We start from the raw sequence: 18,618 nt of genomic DNA on the forward strand, positions 1-18,618 counted from the left end.
CTCTCCAACTGAAGGGGAGTGTTGAAAGGGAAGTCAATGATATCTGGCCATTCATTGACAAATTTGCATTAATTGTATATTTGTTTAATTTCCTTTTATACTTAAGACTACCTGGAATAGATTAGCATGATTGTAGGATATATTTGTTTAGTTGCTTTTTTACTTAGACTCCCTAGAATAGACTAGCATGATTGTAGGATATCTTTTGTATAAGCTACTCTCCTAATTCAATAAAATTATTCAAAGGCAATATTTTTTCTCTTCTTTTCAAGGTTCGTGATTAAAGGTAGTACTTCTGTGAATTAAGTAAAAATGAGAATAAAGCATTGAAGCCTAACTGATGCTGAAATGAGAGTGACAGTAGAGACAGGAAGATATACATCCCAATTGAAAAAGAAAATAATTGCTGCTGTTAGTAGGCCAAGGGAGCCATAGACTGATGCCACATAAGGAAGATATTGGCCGTGTTTGAAGAATGCTTGTGGGTGGATTTTTGAAAGCTGAAACGCAGTAGAAGAGAAGGAGAACGGGAACTGCACTTCCATTATTGTTTCAATCCATTTGCTTTTGCCTCCTTTGACATAGTACGATCTTCCCAAAAGTATAGCCACTGTCTGGCCAACGAGGACAATGAAGATAGAGAGCTATTGTCACCACCATTTGTAACTTATGGTGTTGAGGCAATGATCGTTGGTCATATTGTATTCTCAGCTGCTTTGGTTCTTTAGCCTCCTCATTGCAAACAAACTCAGGTAATATATATATATATATATATTATATATATATATATATATATATATATAATATATATTATACACTATATGCGAAGGACTTTCTCTACATCATATATAGGCGTATTTCAAAAAATACTTTCACCTCGTTCATTCTGATCTCACATATATAGGCGTATTTCATTAATTTTCTGTAAGTAACACTGGTTCTATTAGTAGTAGATTTTAGGATAGCAAATTGGAATAGTTACGAACCCCAAGCGATTAGTCTGGCGATCAAGGAGGTTTGTTCTTTCTTTAAGTTTTGGGTTCAAACCTTGGGGTCACCTATCACAATAACATTGTGACTTACCTGGTTTTTTAAGCTTGTAGAGTGTTCAATGGGTTCCAGAGATTAGTTGAGATACACATAAACTGGCCCAGACACCTCAGTTATCAAAGAAAAAATTGCACTTGTTAAAACTTACAAGAGAAGTGTAATCCTTTCCAACTTAAATTTGGACGATCTAAATAGAAATCACGAACTCAACGTGAAGTAACAAATAAGACAATATTCCTAAAACTATGGTATGGAGTTCACCTTTTAGTAATACTACCAATATCACATTTCTCTTCGCTGCCATATCTATAACCAAACCAACAAAAATGGATTGTTCATGAACTTGGAAATTGGAATGTTATATATTATATATATAATATATTATATATTATAAACGTACCCATGATGTGACTGCACTTCTTGAGCTTCTTCCATGTCAATGAAGTATATATTTTTGAAGAACTTCCGAGCTGTAAAGCTAGAAGGAGACAGAGTGACAGACAGAGAGATTAATTATATCTAGATGAAATTAATTTGTCATTATATGTATGTATCTATGTATCTATGTATGTATGTCCACCAGGACCTAAAACTGTAAGTTGGATAAGAATTTCAATGGTTACCCTTATTAACAACTAAAAAGGAATTCAAACTCATGATCTCTCGAGTAATACACCCTAGAATTCCTATCAAACCACTCGACCACCCAGAGATAACTGATATCATTGAACTTAGCAAATAGCTGCCCCGTTTAGTTAGGATATCTTCTTGTCTATACTCAATATAAACGTCAAAAACAATGGCCACCATAAGTGTTTCTAATTGGGGCTTGATCGAAGCCATAAGAAGGGGGCAAATCACGTTTCTAATTCGAGTTTGATTAAAGTCTATCAAAAAAGGTGATATGATTTTGCCCATTAATTTTTCACAATTATTATGAAACCATTGGCTTCCATAAAGAAATGTAAGAATTTAATACCAAATAATTAAATATTAACAGAAGAAGATATACCAAATTAAAGGGTATCCGGGGCTCAGTTGAATGTTCAAATTTGACATGAAGATATATTATTAACTGAGTTTGATCGAGACATGAAGTAGAGACCAATCCATAGATTTTTCAGATGTTGAATCACTCTTGGAGCATGTATTCTAATTCCTACACTTGCAAATAAATATCAATAATTTGGCAAAACAAAATGTGCTTTTGACTAATAGGATTAGATTTTGATAAACAGGTAGATAAATATTCATTTAACTTAACCATCCTTAGGTGGTTAGGTGATGCAATGGGACTTTTAGGTGTATTATTTAAAAGGTCTTGAGTTTGATTCCCCTCGGTTGTTAATAGAGGTGACCACTGGAAGTTTATCCAATCATTAACTTTTTGGGAGACTCATTGAGATACACGCAAACTAACACAGACACCCAAATTACCCAAAAAAAAAACATATTCATTTAATTTTCTAATATTTCATACAATGGAATGGAGTAGAGTAAACAAGTGATAAGTTTTCTAGAATATTAGGTTAAGGGTATCTGTTTACAAGTTGATTCCTTGTTCTCATTCTTCACTAACATTATTTCTCTCAACATTGGAAGCTTTCGCAGCATCATTTGCATTTCTACTGTCAATTTTGGACTTACAGTCATCTAAATAATGCTGATACACATAAGAAACAAACCCCAAAACAGCCAATATCAAAGCCCCCACCTTCAGCCCACTCATTTTATCTTTGAAAAACACCACTGCTAGAACTGGAACAACAGGCAATCCCAAAGTACTTATAACATTTGAGAACACTAAAGATACTTCAAAAATCAACCCAATTTCACCAATAGAAAAAACCTGCCAACACACAGCAGTCCATATCAAAGTCATAAGATAAGACACCTTCCCAAGCTTAAACCCCTCCATTTCTCGGCTTAAACCCCTCCATTTCTCGGCTTAAACCCTTCCATTCTCCACTACCAAAAAGCCCTACAACTATAACACAACTGGCAACCAGATCTGGATAGATTATCATATCCAGAACCACCTTGAACATTTCCTTCTTCACAACCTTGTTTAAAAACCACTGTGTAAGTGAAAGAATTAGGCCATATCCGGCTGAGGCCGCTAGAGTACATATGAACCCGATCGCATACTGTCGTTTTGACAGTTGACCATCATTGTTGCTTGATTCTGTTGAGTCATTGGTTTGAAAGATGAGGAGAATGGAGGAAATGGTAAGAAGGGTCAAAGAGTTGATAATGAGAAAAGTGAACTCCAAAGAGTTGAGGAAGAAGGAGAAGAAAGCATTGAAGGCTAATTGAGAAGTACAAAGGAGGGAATAAGTGGAGACTGGGAGGTACACATACCCTACTGAATACATCATGGAGTCAGCAGCTGTGGGCCTACCTAAAAAAGGATTTACACGGATAATCTCATCAACTCACAGATTTAGTAATCATAACCTCAAACCATCCCACTATAAATTAAGAGCTCCTCTCTCATTTAAGGGATTAGCTAATCTCTCTTAAGAAAAATAGCATTCATTTTCGTTTAATCATTTGTAAGTCAGTCTACTGAACGCAACCTGACCACTATTATTAATACTAAATCAATGGATGTAGGACTTACTTTTTTAAGCATCCGAACCACTTTAAACACTGCTCTCCATTACTTTTACTCTCATCTTTTTCATCCACGTGTGTCTTCTAGGCCAGCTTAGCATTTCACACGTGCGTTTGGTTGGTGTCAAAATCACGCATCAACAGTTTGGCGCTAGAAGAAGGGCCTGATTTAGTATTCGTCCTTCATTAGGAGAATCTCTAACTTACTGGTCCTACAACAGCAAATGGCTCACCGACTTGAACCTGAGCTGACCAATCAGGGCATTGAAGGGATCCCCCAAATGCAGGAGGACACCTCTTCTAAGGTACCTTTGGTTCTGAAAAATGTCACTTGGGATATCCTGTCAGGTTCACAACTTGACCCTACCATCGTGAGCTACCTGGAGAGATTCAACAATACTCTTCAAACAGTCAAACAAAGGTTAGACCGTTTGAACTAGGGCGTGCCACCCAAATCAAATGAGGCGATGTAACCGCCAAAAACGCCTGCAGGTCACACGAAAACGGGACAAAGGGTGATAGCCCGTGCCGTGAGCACTGCAGCGTGTCGAATGAAGGGTAAGCAAGTGGCAAAAAATGGGCCTAAGAGCTCCAAAGGGCCGGCGAACACCAACCATGTCTAGAGTAGAATACACGTGGCATTAAGACTCGGTGAAAAGTTACAGCCTAAGTTGTCTCATGCCACGTCGCATGAAAACCCCCATAAAAGTGTTGGGCAGGGCGATTCTTATCACCGCCAGAGAAATAATCCTGATCGTAGTCGTGCAGGAGGTTCCCACACTCCGTGGGGCGGTTCATACTACCGCGGAGGTCATGAAAATTCTCCTCAGAATTCATCGCCATCACATGGCTCTAGCTAGCGTGTGCCAAAAGCAGCCAGAATTGATGGCCGAGGCGAAGAGGAATCTGACCTGCGGACTTTCCTCAATCGCAACTGTGAGGCTCGAACTCGCATGTGCGAAAGCAGTCCCTAGATAGCTCCACTACCCCAAATTCAAGAGCTGCAGCGAGCTCTAAACCAGCTAAGAGCTCAGCAAAATAAGCAAGGGCAGGTCACATCAGCGTCTCCCTTTTCTCCACCAGTGTTAGCCACCCCACTTCCATCAAGATTTAGAATGCCTGACATGCAGGCATTCGATGGAAATTCTGATCCGCGGGATCACTTGTACGAATTCAACGACCTGATGGAGCTTCACCAGGTTTCAGATTTGGCAAAGTGTCGTTGTTTGGCAGTAACTCTAATCTCTCATGCCAAAGGTGGTTTAAGTCGCTCCCAGCGGGATCGATCAGCTCGTGGCCTGAGATGAGCACGACGTTCCTAAGGCACTTCCAAGCAAACCAAAAGTTTTCAATGCCTTTGAGCTACCTCAGCAATATAAGGCAAGAAATGGATGAATCCCTCCAATCATACATCAATCGATTCCACAGAGAGCTTAATAAGGTAGCTCACACTCCCAAAGAGTCTGTTTGGACTCTCATCATAGCGAGAGTTTGCCCGCAGGCCGACCTATGGAAAGAGCTACAGGCTGAGGATGATGTTTCCCTCACCCGCTTCTATAACCTTGAGGAGAAGTACCTCCATATTGAAAATTCTGTGGCGGCGCTCCACCGCTGCAACCCCAGAGCTTCAGGTAGTGCGCCTAGTTGGGAGGAAAATAAGAGAGTTGATCGCAGATGGGCTATAGACGATCAACGAAAAGGAAAGAAACCGCGCTATGAGCTTAAAAAGTCTTATGCTCCCGTTCCTCATCGCGACCGCGATAGAAATCAGTATACGCCTTTGAATGCCTTTGTATCCGCTATTCTTGACAAGTCGAAAGAAGCCAGTCTACTCGGAGAGCCTGAGCCCATGAAAAATCCCCCATCAGCCAAACATAGCAAAAAATACTATCACTTTCATCGGGATAATGGGCATCACACCGATGGGTGTCGAGCTCTCAAACAGGCAATCGAAAACCTCATCAAGCAGGGGCATTTCAAGGAATATATTGATGACTCCACTCCCACATAAGAGAAAAATCAAGGGGAACCAGGAAAGAAGAAACGTGATATATGCAGCGTCAATTTGATCTTTGGAGGACCGCACCTCGCGGGGAACTCGCGAGGTGCCCAGGAAAGGTATGTTGGCACAGCCCATTATGATCCTATCAGTGTGATGAGCATAACGCTGCGACCACAAAAGGTTCGCAAGGAAGAGGAAATTACCTTCTCCGAAAAAGATACAGTTTGATTACATCATCCCCATGATGACACTCTTGTGATCTCGTCCCTAATAGGGTGCCATAACGTCCACAGAATTTTGGTGGATAACGGAAGTGCTGTAAACATCCTGTTCTAGACAGCTTTCGAAAGAATGAACTTGGACGAGGCTGACCTGAAGCTCGTCTCGATCCCCTTATATGGTTTTACAGGGGACCACCTAATCCCCAAAGGAACGATCTTACTTCCAGTCACGCTGGGTGACTTTGACGAGGTGACCAAGGAAACTGAATCCTTGCTAGTGGATTGCCATCCGTTTTTAATGGTATCATAGGGCGACCTCTGCTGAGAAACTTCAAGGCAGTCACTTCGATATACCATCTGAAGATGAAGTTCCCCACCCCGACGAGGATAGGGGAAGTCAGCGCATCTCAGCGCTCATCTCGCGACTGTTATGTGAAAGCCGTGCAGATGGCGTGCAAAGGGAAAGGCATCTCGCGCGACATTCCCCGATAAGCAATGGCGATCAACCGGATTGAGCCACAGCCTAGCCCAACCGAGGATAATATGGATCCTCGTATTCAAGAATGCCCTTCCAGTGGGCCGATTGAGGATGTGTCTGAATTATCGGTAGATCAGAGCGAGCCGAGCAGAGTGTTAAGGATTGGGAGCAATCTCAACCCCCTGCTCGCCACCGAACTGCCAGCTTCCTCAGGAAGAATATCGATATATTCACATGGTCACATGCAGATATGGTCGGGATTAGCCCAGATATTATTTGCCATGCATTGAACATTGACAGTGAAGCCAAGCCGGTTCACCAAAAGCGGAAAGCGATAGATCCGGAGCGATATGCTGCCTTAAAACTTGAGGTAGATAACCTCCTTTGAAATGGATCCATCTGAGAAGCGTTTTATCCGACTTGGGTTGCCAAACCAGTTCTGGTAAAGAAGCCCAACGATAAATGGCGGACCTGCGTCGACTTCACTAACCTCAACAAGGCATGCCCAAAAGATAGTTTTCCCCTTCCCAGGATCGACCAGCTGGCGGATGCCACCTCAGGGCATGAGCTGCTGAGTTTTATGGACACATACTTGAGATACAATCAAATTTTGATGTACACATTGGATGAAGAACATACATCCTTTGTTACAAATCGGGGGCTGTACTGCTACAAGGTTATGGCCTTCGGCCTCAAGAACGCTGGCACAACTTACCAGCAGCTGGTTAACTAGATGTTCTCTGAGCAGATCAGAAAATCGATAGAGGTCTATGTAGATGACATGCTGGTCAAGTCGCATGTTGCTTCAGATCACATAGCGCATCTCGCTGAGATGTTTGATATCCTCCAACAATACAGAATGAAGCTGAACCCCCTCAAGTGCTCATTCAGAGTATCCTCGGGAAAATTTCTGGGATACATGGTTGACCAATGAGAATAGAGATCAACCCTGAGAAAATCCAGGCTCTCCTCGATATGAAAAGCCCGACCAACAAAAAGCAGGTCATGAGCCTCAATGGGCGGATAGTGGCACTCAGTTGCTTCATATCGAGGGCAACAGATCGTTGCCTACCATTCTTCAATGTTCTAAGGGTCAATAAAAAGTTTGAGTGGACTCCCGAGTGTGAACAGGCATTCCAGAGTATTAAAGAACACCTCGAGAAGCCACCCCTTCTGTCCAAACCTCTCCCGCAAAAGATTCTCATCTTATATCTGTCCATCTCTCAGTTCGCAGTCAGTGCAGCCTTAATTCGGGAAGAGGATAGGGTCCAATGGCCAGTGTATTATGTGAGCAAGTGTCTATTAGATGCCGAGATGCGGTATCCAGAAATGGAACGATTAGCTTATGCCCTACTGATCGCATCCAGGAAGTTACAACCTTACTTCCACGCCCATATAATCCATGTAATGACTAATTACCTGCTCAGGCAGGTCCTCCAAAAGCCGGAGGCATCGGGTAAACTGCTCAAATGGGCCATGAAATTAAGTCAGTTCGATCTGAAGTACAGACCAAAACCAACTATCAAAGGGCAGGTTGGTGCTGACTTCATATCAGAATTCTCATATCATCTGGTGCACAAGTCGGAGCAACAGCCCAACGAAGTCATTCAGGAAACTGCTCAAAATCTATTGACCTAGAGCCTTTACGTCGATGGATCATTGAACATAAAAAGGGTCGGGGCAAGTCTTCTCCTTTTGAGTCTTGAAGGGGCTAGCATTCACAGTATTCTCCGATTCGGTTTTAAGGCAACCAATAATGAGGCCGAGTATGAAATTATGCTCGCTGGACTGCGGTTGGCCAAGGAAATGGGTGTAACCACGATCAGTATCCACAGCAACTCCAAGCTGGTCATTAACCAGATTTAGGGAGAACACCAAGCCAAGGAAGAAAACATGATCAGCTATCTGAAGAAGGCTAAGGCCGCGCTCGAGCCGTTCAAGCACTTTACGATCACATAGATTCCTATAGATAGCAACTCTGTGGCGGATGCTTTGGCAAGAATAGCCTCGTCATTGGACTCAGGTGCACCAGAGAGCGTTCCTCTTCAGTTCATTGAGAGCCCCAGTATCAGCTCGACCGAACAGGCTGTGAATGTAGCAGAATCAAACTCCTAGATGACCTCCATCATTCAGTACCTCAGAGATGGGACCTTACCTAACGACAAGGTCGAGGCAAGGACTCTGTGAATAAGATCTGCTCGTTAGACCCTCATCAGAGACCAGTTGTACAGGCGAGAGTTTAGCGCTCCTCTCCTCCGATGTGTAAACAACGAAGAAGCAGATTACATCATGAGGGAGATACATAAGGGGATCTGCGGTAATCACACCGCCACACGATCTCTTGCTAATAAAGTTGTTTGTCGAGGGTACTACTGGCCCCTAATCCAAGAAGACACCACCAACTTCGCCAAAAGGTGTAATAAGTGTCAACAGTTCACAAACATACCGCGAGCTCCTTCCCACCAGCTGATAACCATGATCAGCCCCTATCCATTCTCCATGTGGGGAATCGATCTCATTGGGCCTATGCCGATTGGTAAAGGGGAAGTCAGGTATGCTGTGGTCGCGGTAGACTATTTCACCAAATGGGTCAAAGCAAAACTGTTAGCCGCAATCACAACCAGAAAGCTCAAGGACTTCATCTTCAAGAACATCGTGTGCCGTTACGGGATTCCTCATACCCTCATTTCAGACAATGGTAAACAGTTCGACAACGAGGAGTTCAAACAGTTTTGCGACGAACTGGGTATCCATAAAAAATTAGCTTCAGTCATAAGACCGCAAGCGAACGGTCAAGTTGAAGCTGTCAACAAGACCATCAAGCATACTCTTAAAGCCAAGCTTGGCGCAGCCAAGGGGAATTAGGCCGACAACCTCCCTGAAGTCCTATGGGCATACAGGACAACTCGGAGAACCTCTATCTCAGAAACCCCTTTTTCACTAGCATATGGCTGCGAAACGATGATCCCTATGGAGGTAGGAACTGGTTTACTTCGGAGGGACCTATACAACGAAGCTGACAATGAAGCACTTATGCGCGCAAATCTGGACCTAGTTGAAGAACACTGCAGCAAGGCCCTGCTAAGAATAGCAGCCTATCAGCAACACGCAGAGAGGTTCTTTGACTCTAAGGTCAAAGGAAGAGACTTCCAGGTTGGCGACCTCGTTTTGAAGGAAGTTCTTCTCGGTGCTAGAGAACCAAGCGCGGGAGTTTTGGGACCAAACTAGGAAGGCCTATACCGCATCGCCAAAGTAGTAAGATCAGGGACTTACCATCTCAAAAGGCTGAATGGTTCCATAATACCGCAAGCTTGGAATGCTAAGCATCTTGGACCATATTATCAGTAATCTCGAACTCAATTTTTCCTTATAAAGATTTTGGCCTTCGTAATCTTTGTAATTACTAAGTGTAATTCAGTTCTTTTGTAATCACATTTTACATGTATGAGTCTGTTCACATGAAATGTATAACTTTGTTCGCATAAACTTGTTTCGAATGTAACTAAACATTTAGTATGCAACCTTATGTAAATGCGATACGAAAACTGTAAATTCAGAAAGCGAAGTCTTTATTTACAAAAAAGGAAAAAGGGAGGAAAGGAAAGACAACAAAAGGAGATCAATGTCCTTCGCCCCCAATTCCCGCAAGCTCGATCTTATCGCCCCAAGCTGGTCGTTGATCGCCTGATCGGACGCGGGCTCCTCTGGGACATGTACCGAAGTCTCCCCTAGACTAGAACCTCGGGCAGCCACCGCTACATCCTGTTCTTCAAGTTGGGCCATACTATCAAGGATGTCCTGGTAATCTGGCGGAAGGTCGGATATGTCCATCATAGGATTCCTCGGCCTCATAGCAAAGATGGACTGGATTGCCCATTCGGCGGCCTTACTCTCAATCTCCATCTCTTGTCGCTGCATCTCTTTGGTCAGAGAGGCGACCCTTCCCTGATTGGTATGGAGTTCAACCTCGAGTGCCTGCCTTTGCTTCTTGGAGGCCTCCCACAGCTCGCTCCTTCCCCGCTTTGCTTGTAAGGCCCATTGGGTGGCCGTTGCTAGCTCCTTGTCTTTCTCGCCAGCTTCCCTGGTGAGTCTAGCCACCGTCCTCTGGAACTCGTTCATCTCCTCCATATTTCTCTCGAGCTCATCCTTTTGAAAATCCACTGTGCGAAGAGCCGCATTCCTTTCACTCAGGTACCGGTTCGCTGACTCGATAGATAGGTCATTTTCTGCTTTAGCAGCTTCCAGGTCCCGCTTGAGCCGCGCATTCTCTTCCTTCAGCGTGACCTCTCCTGCAACAGCTTCAAGCCGGACCTTTTGCAAGGATAGTTGCATGGAGAGTAGAGCCTGCGAACAAGAACAATAAGTCAGTTCGCTACCAAAGATGAAAAGGCAAAGTCCTCCCTGAGGACAGCTCGTTTTACCTTGCTTATGTGCTGGATTGATGTGGACATCAAGTCCACATGGTTGGAACCCACGAACTCTTCGAATACTTCCGCGAGTTCGCACTCCAACAAGGTGAAGACTGTCGGCTACAAATGATCTGGCAGTTGTCCCATCGAGTCCAACACTGGAGTGTCCTTGTCGGTGCCCCTAGAGTGGGTATCGCCCGTCGGTTCCTTACCCGACCTCTTTCCAGTTCCTGCAACCTCGCTTTGCCTTGCTCAAGATGCTCCCGAAACAATAGGAATGCCTAGTTACGACCCTCTGGGTTGAACACCCAGATCATCCGGTTTGGACTCTGACTCTTCGGTCTAAATCTGTCTCCTCTTCCTGGGTCGCTGGGCCGTTGTATTTTGCTTCGGGCGAGCAACCGAAGGCTGGGAAGCGCCCGTAGGTTGGACCGGGGCACCCACCAAAGGTTGGGAAGTCTCGACAGGATGCGCTGAAGCCCCCGATGTTACCCATTCAACTTGGGGACCACTAGGAGCAGCTTCAGTCATCCTAGCAGTCCTCACCCGAGGGAAGGTAAACTGCCTTCCTCGTGGCAACCTCGGGACCTTCAGAGGCATGTTTACTGCATAAGAATGTCATTAGTAAAAATAGTTTGTTGCACAATCGAGACTTGGTTATCGCAGCTTACTTGTTGGGGGCTCTATGGTTGCGTCTACGTTGAAGAAACCGTATCTCCATAGATTCGCGGTCGTCACGAGTAGCCTAGCGTCGCGACTAGCTGCGGGCAGGAAACTGAAATTTTTTATTCTATCCGGGTCCACGAGCAGGTCTAAGCTGGTCGTTTTGTTAACTACCAAAAAAATAAACAGTTCGTTAGCAAAAGACAAACAGTCAATAAATTTGTTAAGGGAAAAGAACATACTCGGCTCTTAGAAGCGGCAAAGGCCGTCGTAACAAAAGAAGAAAAATTTTGTCTCGTAGGCCCCTGCATTGCTAGGGCAACTGTGTATCCCCACTGCTATAGTGGGTCACCTGGACAAGTAGTAGGAATCCCTGTCCTTGCTCTTTTTAAGAATATATGAGCAACCGAGCTCTACCGCAGTGAGCTCGCCTAACCTGTTCTCACGACACGCAATGTACATGGCAATGGCAATCATGTCCGCATTCAGCGTGAGTTGCATCGGTACGATCCCGAAATGATCCAGGACCGACCTGACAAAAGGGTGGAAAGGGATCAACCCGCCACCCTTGAAGATTTCCTCAGAGATCGCGGCTAACCCACGTGGCGGATACCGAGCTGTGCGCATCCCATCATGAAAAACATCCACGCTGATACCGTATTGTTCTATTACCCTTTCGAGCCATCCCTAGTAAGCACCGATTAGACCTCTCGAACGGGACTCCCAGGAATATCCATATCCTGCGTAGACAAACTAGTCCCTTCCTCGGATCTAGTTGTTGAGGGGTCCATTTTACTATAGTCTGCAAAAGCGACAAGCAAGGGGTCATTTAACCCTCGTACGCTTTCGTATGATGACGTGGAGGGAAACAAACACTTCCCCTCCTAAATCCCAGAAAAACCCTAACCAAATGTTTCGAGCTGCCATTCATGGCTCGAACCTAGCAAAAACATCTCGTCTCCGATCAACCACCAGAAGACTGATATCATTCATCAACTACTAGGAATAAAGAGTAAAAACAGAAAATGATCCTTACCTTAGAATATGAAAACGAATCCTTCTGCTTTGAATAATAGGTACGTGCAGGTTTGGAAGGCAAAGAACCCAAGTTTGCGAAAGTCTCTTGCTCTCTCTGAGAAGATGAATATGGTGACATTGCTTGAAATGAACTTGGGTTTTATAGCAAAAGAAATAGCGCTTGGTTTTCCCAAAAAAATGTATCTCACCGTTGATCGCAACCATGTGTCGCAGATCCATGAGGAAGTGTGACTGTCACGTTTCAGGAAAACCAAATCGTCGCCCTTCTCCATTGAAAACCCCAAACGATGGCACGTTCTCCCTCCGAATTAAATGCGCCCCAATTTGCATTTAATGCTCTGATAAGGGATGTCATTTCAGCATGTCACGCATTTAATGCGCATGGCTGGCATTTATTATGCACGAGACACGTCTGTCAGAACAGAAGGAGTTTTATTAAATACACCCATTACAAAAATGCAACAGGTGGCACCTGAAGAGATCGTTACGTAGAAGACTCTTTATCTGGCTAGCCACAAAGTAACGTGACTCTTCGACTCTAAACTATTGGTCGCGAAGCAACGTGATTGTCGACAAGTGCCCAGTTCGGAAACAACCCAATCTCATTGTCCATATGAGAATTCCAACTATAATCAGGTCGCGAACTTCGGAACATCGAAATCGAAGCACTGGTACGGTCTAAGATTAGGTCATTCACCCTTAAACAGACTATCAGGTCGCGCGTACAAAAGCGCAGTCTCGACCTCTCTTCAAATAGGTCAGAATCACCAGAATTTCCTTGAGGGCGTCTTGTCATGGCATGAATTATAGTTTCCAAGGTTCGATCCTCAAACCTTAAAAACTAGGGGACTTCTGTTATGCCTAGAAAAGTAGGGCTAACGCAAGACCCAGTCAGCACAAAAAGTCAGAACTTAGGTAGGCCCGTAGCCAGTCAAAAACAGCGACGTCATATAATGGCAGGGACGGCATGCTCCTGTCAGGGCAGTGGGTGCACGTCAGACCAACCAGGAGCTATAACGATTCCACGTTTCTAATCCCTGCACCAATCGCATAAATCACTCTGAAAGGTGGGCAATGGGACATAAAGAATGATTTGCACGGATAATCTCACCAACTCACAGATTTAGTAATCATAACCTCAAACCATCCCACTATAAATTGAGAGCTCCTCTCTCATTTAAGGGATTAGCTAATCTCTCTTAAGAAAAATAGCATTCATTTTTGTTTAATCATTTGTAAGTCAGTCCGCTGAACGCAACCTGACTACTATTATTAATACTAAATCAGTGGACATAGGACTTGATTCCTTAAGCATCCGAACCACTTTAAACATTGTTTTCCATTACTTTTACTCTCATATATTTCATCCACGTGTATCTTCTAGGCCAGCTCAACATTTCACACATGCGTTTGATTGGTGTCAAAATCACACATCAACAGAAGTATATATTTTTGAAGAACTTCCGAGCTGTAAAGCTAGAAGGAGACAGAGTGACGGACAGAGAGATTAATTATATCTAGATGAAATTAATTTGTCATTATATGTATGTATCTATGTATCTATGTATGTATGTCCACCAGGACCTAAAACTGTAAGTTGGATAAGAATTTCAATGGTTACCCTTATTAACAACTAAAAAGGAATTCAAACTCATGATCTCTCGAGTAATACACCCTAGAATTCCTATCAAACCACTCGACCACCCAGAGATAACTGATATCATTGAACTTAGCAAATAGCTGCCCCGTTTAGTTAGGATATCTTCTTGTCTATACTCAATATAAACGTCAAAAACAATGGCCACCATAAGTGTTTCTAATTGGGGCTTGATCGAAGCCATAAGAAGGGGGCAAATCACGTTTCTAATTCGAGTTTGATTAAAGTCTATCAAAAAAGGTGATATGATTTTGCCCATTAATTTTTCACAATTATTATGAAACCATTGGCTTCCATAAAGAAATGTAAGAATTTAATACCAAATAATTAAATATTAACAGAAGAAGATATACCAAATTAAAGGGTATCCGGGGCTCAGTTGAATGTTCAAATTTGACATGAAGATATATTATTAACTGAGTTTGATCGAGACATGAAGTAGAGACCAATCCATAGATTTTTCAGATGTTGAATCACTCTTGGAGCATGTATTCTAATTCCTACACTTGCAAATAAATATCAATAATTTGGCAAAACAAAATGTGCTTTTGACTAATAGGATTAGATTTTGATAAACAGGTAGATAAATATTCATTTAACTTAACCATCCTTAGGTGGTTAGGTGATGCAATGGGACTTTTAGGTGTATTATTTAAAAGGTCTTGAGTTTGATTCCCCTCGGTTGTTAATAGAGGTGACCACTGGAAGTTTATCCAATCATTAACTTTTTGGGAGACTCATTGAGATACACGCAAACTAACACAGACACCCAAATTACCCAAAAAAAAAACATATTCATTTAATTTTCTAATATTTCATACAATGGAATGGAGTAGAGTAAACAAGTGATAAGTTTTCTAGAATATTAGGTTAAGGGTATCTGTTTACAAGTTGATTCCTTGTTCTCATTCTTCACTAACATTATTTCTCTCAACAGTGGAAGCTTTCGCAGCATCATTTGCATTTCTACTGTCAATTTTGGACTTACAGTCATCTAAATAATGCTGATACACATAAGAAACAAACCCCAAAACAGCCAATATCAAAGCCCCCACCTTCAACCCACTCATTTTATCTTTGAAAAACACCACTGCTAGAACTGGAACAACAGGCAATCCCAAAGTACTTATAACATTTGAGAACACTAAAGATACTTCAAAAATCAACCCAATTTCACCAATAGAAAAAACCTGCCAACACACAGCAGTCCATATCAAAGTCATAAGATAAGACACCTTCCCAAGCTTAAACCCCTCCATTTCTCGGCTTAAACCCCTCCATTTCTCGGCTTAAACCCTTCCATTCTCCACTACCAAAAAGCCCTACAACTATAACACAACTGGCAACCAGATCTGGATAGATTATCATATCCAGAACCACCTTGAACATTTCCTTCTTCACAACCTTGTTTAAAAACCACTGTGTAAGTGAAAGAATTAGGCCATATCCGGCTGAGGCCGCTAGAGTACATATGAACCCGATCGCATACTGTCGTTTTGACAGTTGACCATCATTGTTGCTTGATTCTGTTGAGTCATTGGTTTGAAAGATGAGGAGAATGGAGGAAATGGTAAGAAGGGTCAAAGAGTTGATAATGAGAAAAGTGAACTCCAAAGAGTTGAGGAAGAAGGAGAAGAAAGCATTGAAGGCTAATTGAGAAGTACAAAGGAGGGAATAAGTGGAGACTGGGAGGTACACATACCCTACTGAATACATCATGGAGTCAGCAGCTGTGGGCCTACCTAAAAAAGGATTTACACGGATAATCTCATCAACTCACAGATTTAGTAATCATAACCTCAAACCATCCCACTATAAATTAAGAGCTCCTCTCTCATTTAAGGGATTAGCTAATCTCTCTTAAGAAAAATAGCATTCATTTTCGTTTAATCATTTGTAAGTCAGTCTACTGAACGCAACCTGACCACTATTATTAATACTAAATCAATGGATGTAGGACTTACTTTTTTAAGCATCCGAACCACTTTAAACACTGCTCTCCATTACTTTTACTCTCATCTTTTTCATCCACGTGTGTCTTCTAGGCCAGCTTAGCATTTCACACGTGCGTTTGGTTGGTGTCAAAATCACGCATCAACAGTTTGGCGCTAGAAGAAGGGCCTGATTTAGTATTCGTCCTTCATTAGGAGAATCTCTAACTTACTGGTCCTACAACAGCAAATGGCTCACCGACTTGAACCTGAGCTGACCAATCAGGGCATTGAAGGGATCCCCCAAATGCAGGAGGACACCTCTTCTAAGGTACCTTTGGTTCTGAAAAATGTCACTTGGGATATCCTGTCAGGTTCACAACTTGACCCTACCATCGTGAGCTACCTGGAGAGATTCAACAATACTCTTCAAACAGTCAAACAAAGGTTAGACCGTTTGAACTAGGGCGTGCCACCCAAATCAAATGAGGCGATGTAACCGCCAAAAACGCCTGCAGGTCACACGAAAACGGGACAAAGGGTGATAGCCCGTGCCGTGAGCACTGCAGCGTGTCGAATGAAGGGTAAGCAAGTGGCAAAAAATGGGCCTAAGAGCTCCAAAGGGCCGGCGAACACCAACCATGTCTAGAGTAGAATACACGTGGCATTAAGACTCGGTGAAAAGTTACAGCCTAAGTTGTCTCATGCCACGTCGCATGAAAACCCCCATAAAAGTGTTGGGCAGGGCGATTCTTATCACCGCCAGAGAAATAATCCTGATCGTAGTCGTGCAGGAGGTTCCCACACTCCGTGGGGCGGTTCATACTACCGCGGAGGTCATGAAAATTCTCCTCAGAATTCATCGCCATCACATGGCTCTAGCTAGCGTGTGCCAAAAGCAGCCAGAATTGATGGCCGAGGCGAAGAGGAATCTGACCTGCGGACTTTCCTCAATCGCAACTGTGAGGCTCGAACTCGCATGTGCGAAAGCAGTCCCTAGATAGCTCCACTACCCCAAATTCAAGAGCTGCAGCGAGCTCTAAACCAGCTAAGAGCTCAGCAAAATAAGCAAGGGCAGGTCACATCAGCGTCTCCCTTTTCTCCACCAGTGTTAGCCACCCCACTTCCATCAAGATTTAGAATGCCTGACATGCAGGCATTCGATGGAAATTCTGATCCGCGGGATCACTTGTACGAATTCAACGACCTGATGGAGCTTCACCAGGTTTCAGATTTGGCAAAGTGTCGTTGTTTGGCAGTAACTCTAATCTCTCATGCCAAAGGTGGTTTAAGTCGCTCCCAGCGGGATCGATCAGCTCGTGGCCTGAGATGAGCACGACGTTCCTAAGGCACTTCCAAGCAAACCAAAAGTTTTCAATGCCTTTGAGCTACCTCAGCAATATAAGGCAAGAAATGGATGAATCCCTCCAATCATACATCAATCGATTCCACAGAGAGCTTAATAAGGTAGCTCACACTCCCAAAGAGTCTGTTTGGACTCTCATCATAGCGAGAGTTTGCCCGCAGGCCGACCTATGGAAAGAGCTACAGGCTGAGGATGATGTTTCCCTCACCCGCTTCTATAACCTTGAGGAGAAGTACCTCCATATTGAAAATTCTGTGGCGGCGCTCCACCGCTGCAACCCCAGAGCTTCAGGTAGTGCGCCTAGTTGGGAGGAAAATAAGAGAGTTGATCGCAGATGGGCTATAGACGATCAACGAAAAGGAAAGAAACCGCGCTATGAGCTTAAAAAGTCTTATGCTCCCGTTCCTCATCGCGACCGCGATAGAAATCAGTATACGCCTTTGAATGCCTTTGTATCCGCTATTCTTGACAAGTCGAAAGAAGCCAGTCTACTCGGAGAGCCTGAGCCCATGAAAAATCCCCCATCAGCCAAACATAGCAAAAAATACTATCACTTTCATCGGGATAATGGGCATCACACCGATGGGTGTCGAGCTCTCAAACAGGCAATCGAAAACCTCATCAAGCAGGGGCATTTCAAGGAATATATTGATGACTCCACTCCCACATAAGAGAAAAATCAAGGGGAACCAGGAAAGAAGAAACGTGATATATGCAGCGTCAATTTGATCTTTGGAGGACCGCACCTCGCGGGGAACTCGCGAGGTGCCCAGGAAAGGTATGTTGGCACAGCCCATTATGATCCTATCAGTGTGATGAGCATAACGCTGCGACCACAAAAGGTTCGCAAGGAAGAGGAAATTACCTTCTCCGAAAAAGATACAGTTTGATTACATCATCCCCATGATGACACTCTTGTGATCTCGTCCCTAATAGGGTGCCATAACGTCCACAGAATTTTGGTGGATAACGGAAGTGCTGTAAACATCCTGTTCTAGACAGCTTTCGAAAGAATGAACTTGGACGAGGCTGACCTGAAGCTCGTCTCGATCCCCTTATATGGTTTTACAGGGGACCACCTAATCCCCAAAGGAACGATCTTACTTCCAGTCACGCTGGGTGACTTTGACGAGGTGACCAAGGAAACTGAATCCTTGCTAGTGGATTGCCATCCGTTTTTAATGGTA

At 43.6% G+C, this 18,618-nt stretch overlaps 2 pseudogenes; both read right to left on the reverse strand.

The window, feature by feature from the left end:
• Positions 1–2,614: 2,614 nt before the first annotated feature.
• Positions 2,615–4,036, reverse strand: LOC116114881 (annotated as a pseudogene).
• Positions 4,037–15,039: 11,003 nt separating this feature from the next.
• Positions 15,040–16,461, reverse strand: LOC116114891 (annotated as a pseudogene).
• Between the last annotated feature and the right edge of the window lie 2,157 nt (positions 16,462–18,618).

The sequence above is a fragment of the Pistacia vera genome, unplaced genomic scaffold (assembly GCF_008641045.1).
Source record: "Pistacia vera cultivar Batoury unplaced genomic scaffold, PisVer_v2 Contig122, whole genome shotgun sequence".
NCBI classification, from domain to species: domain Eukaryota; kingdom Viridiplantae; phylum Streptophyta; class Magnoliopsida; order Sapindales; family Anacardiaceae; genus Pistacia; species Pistacia vera.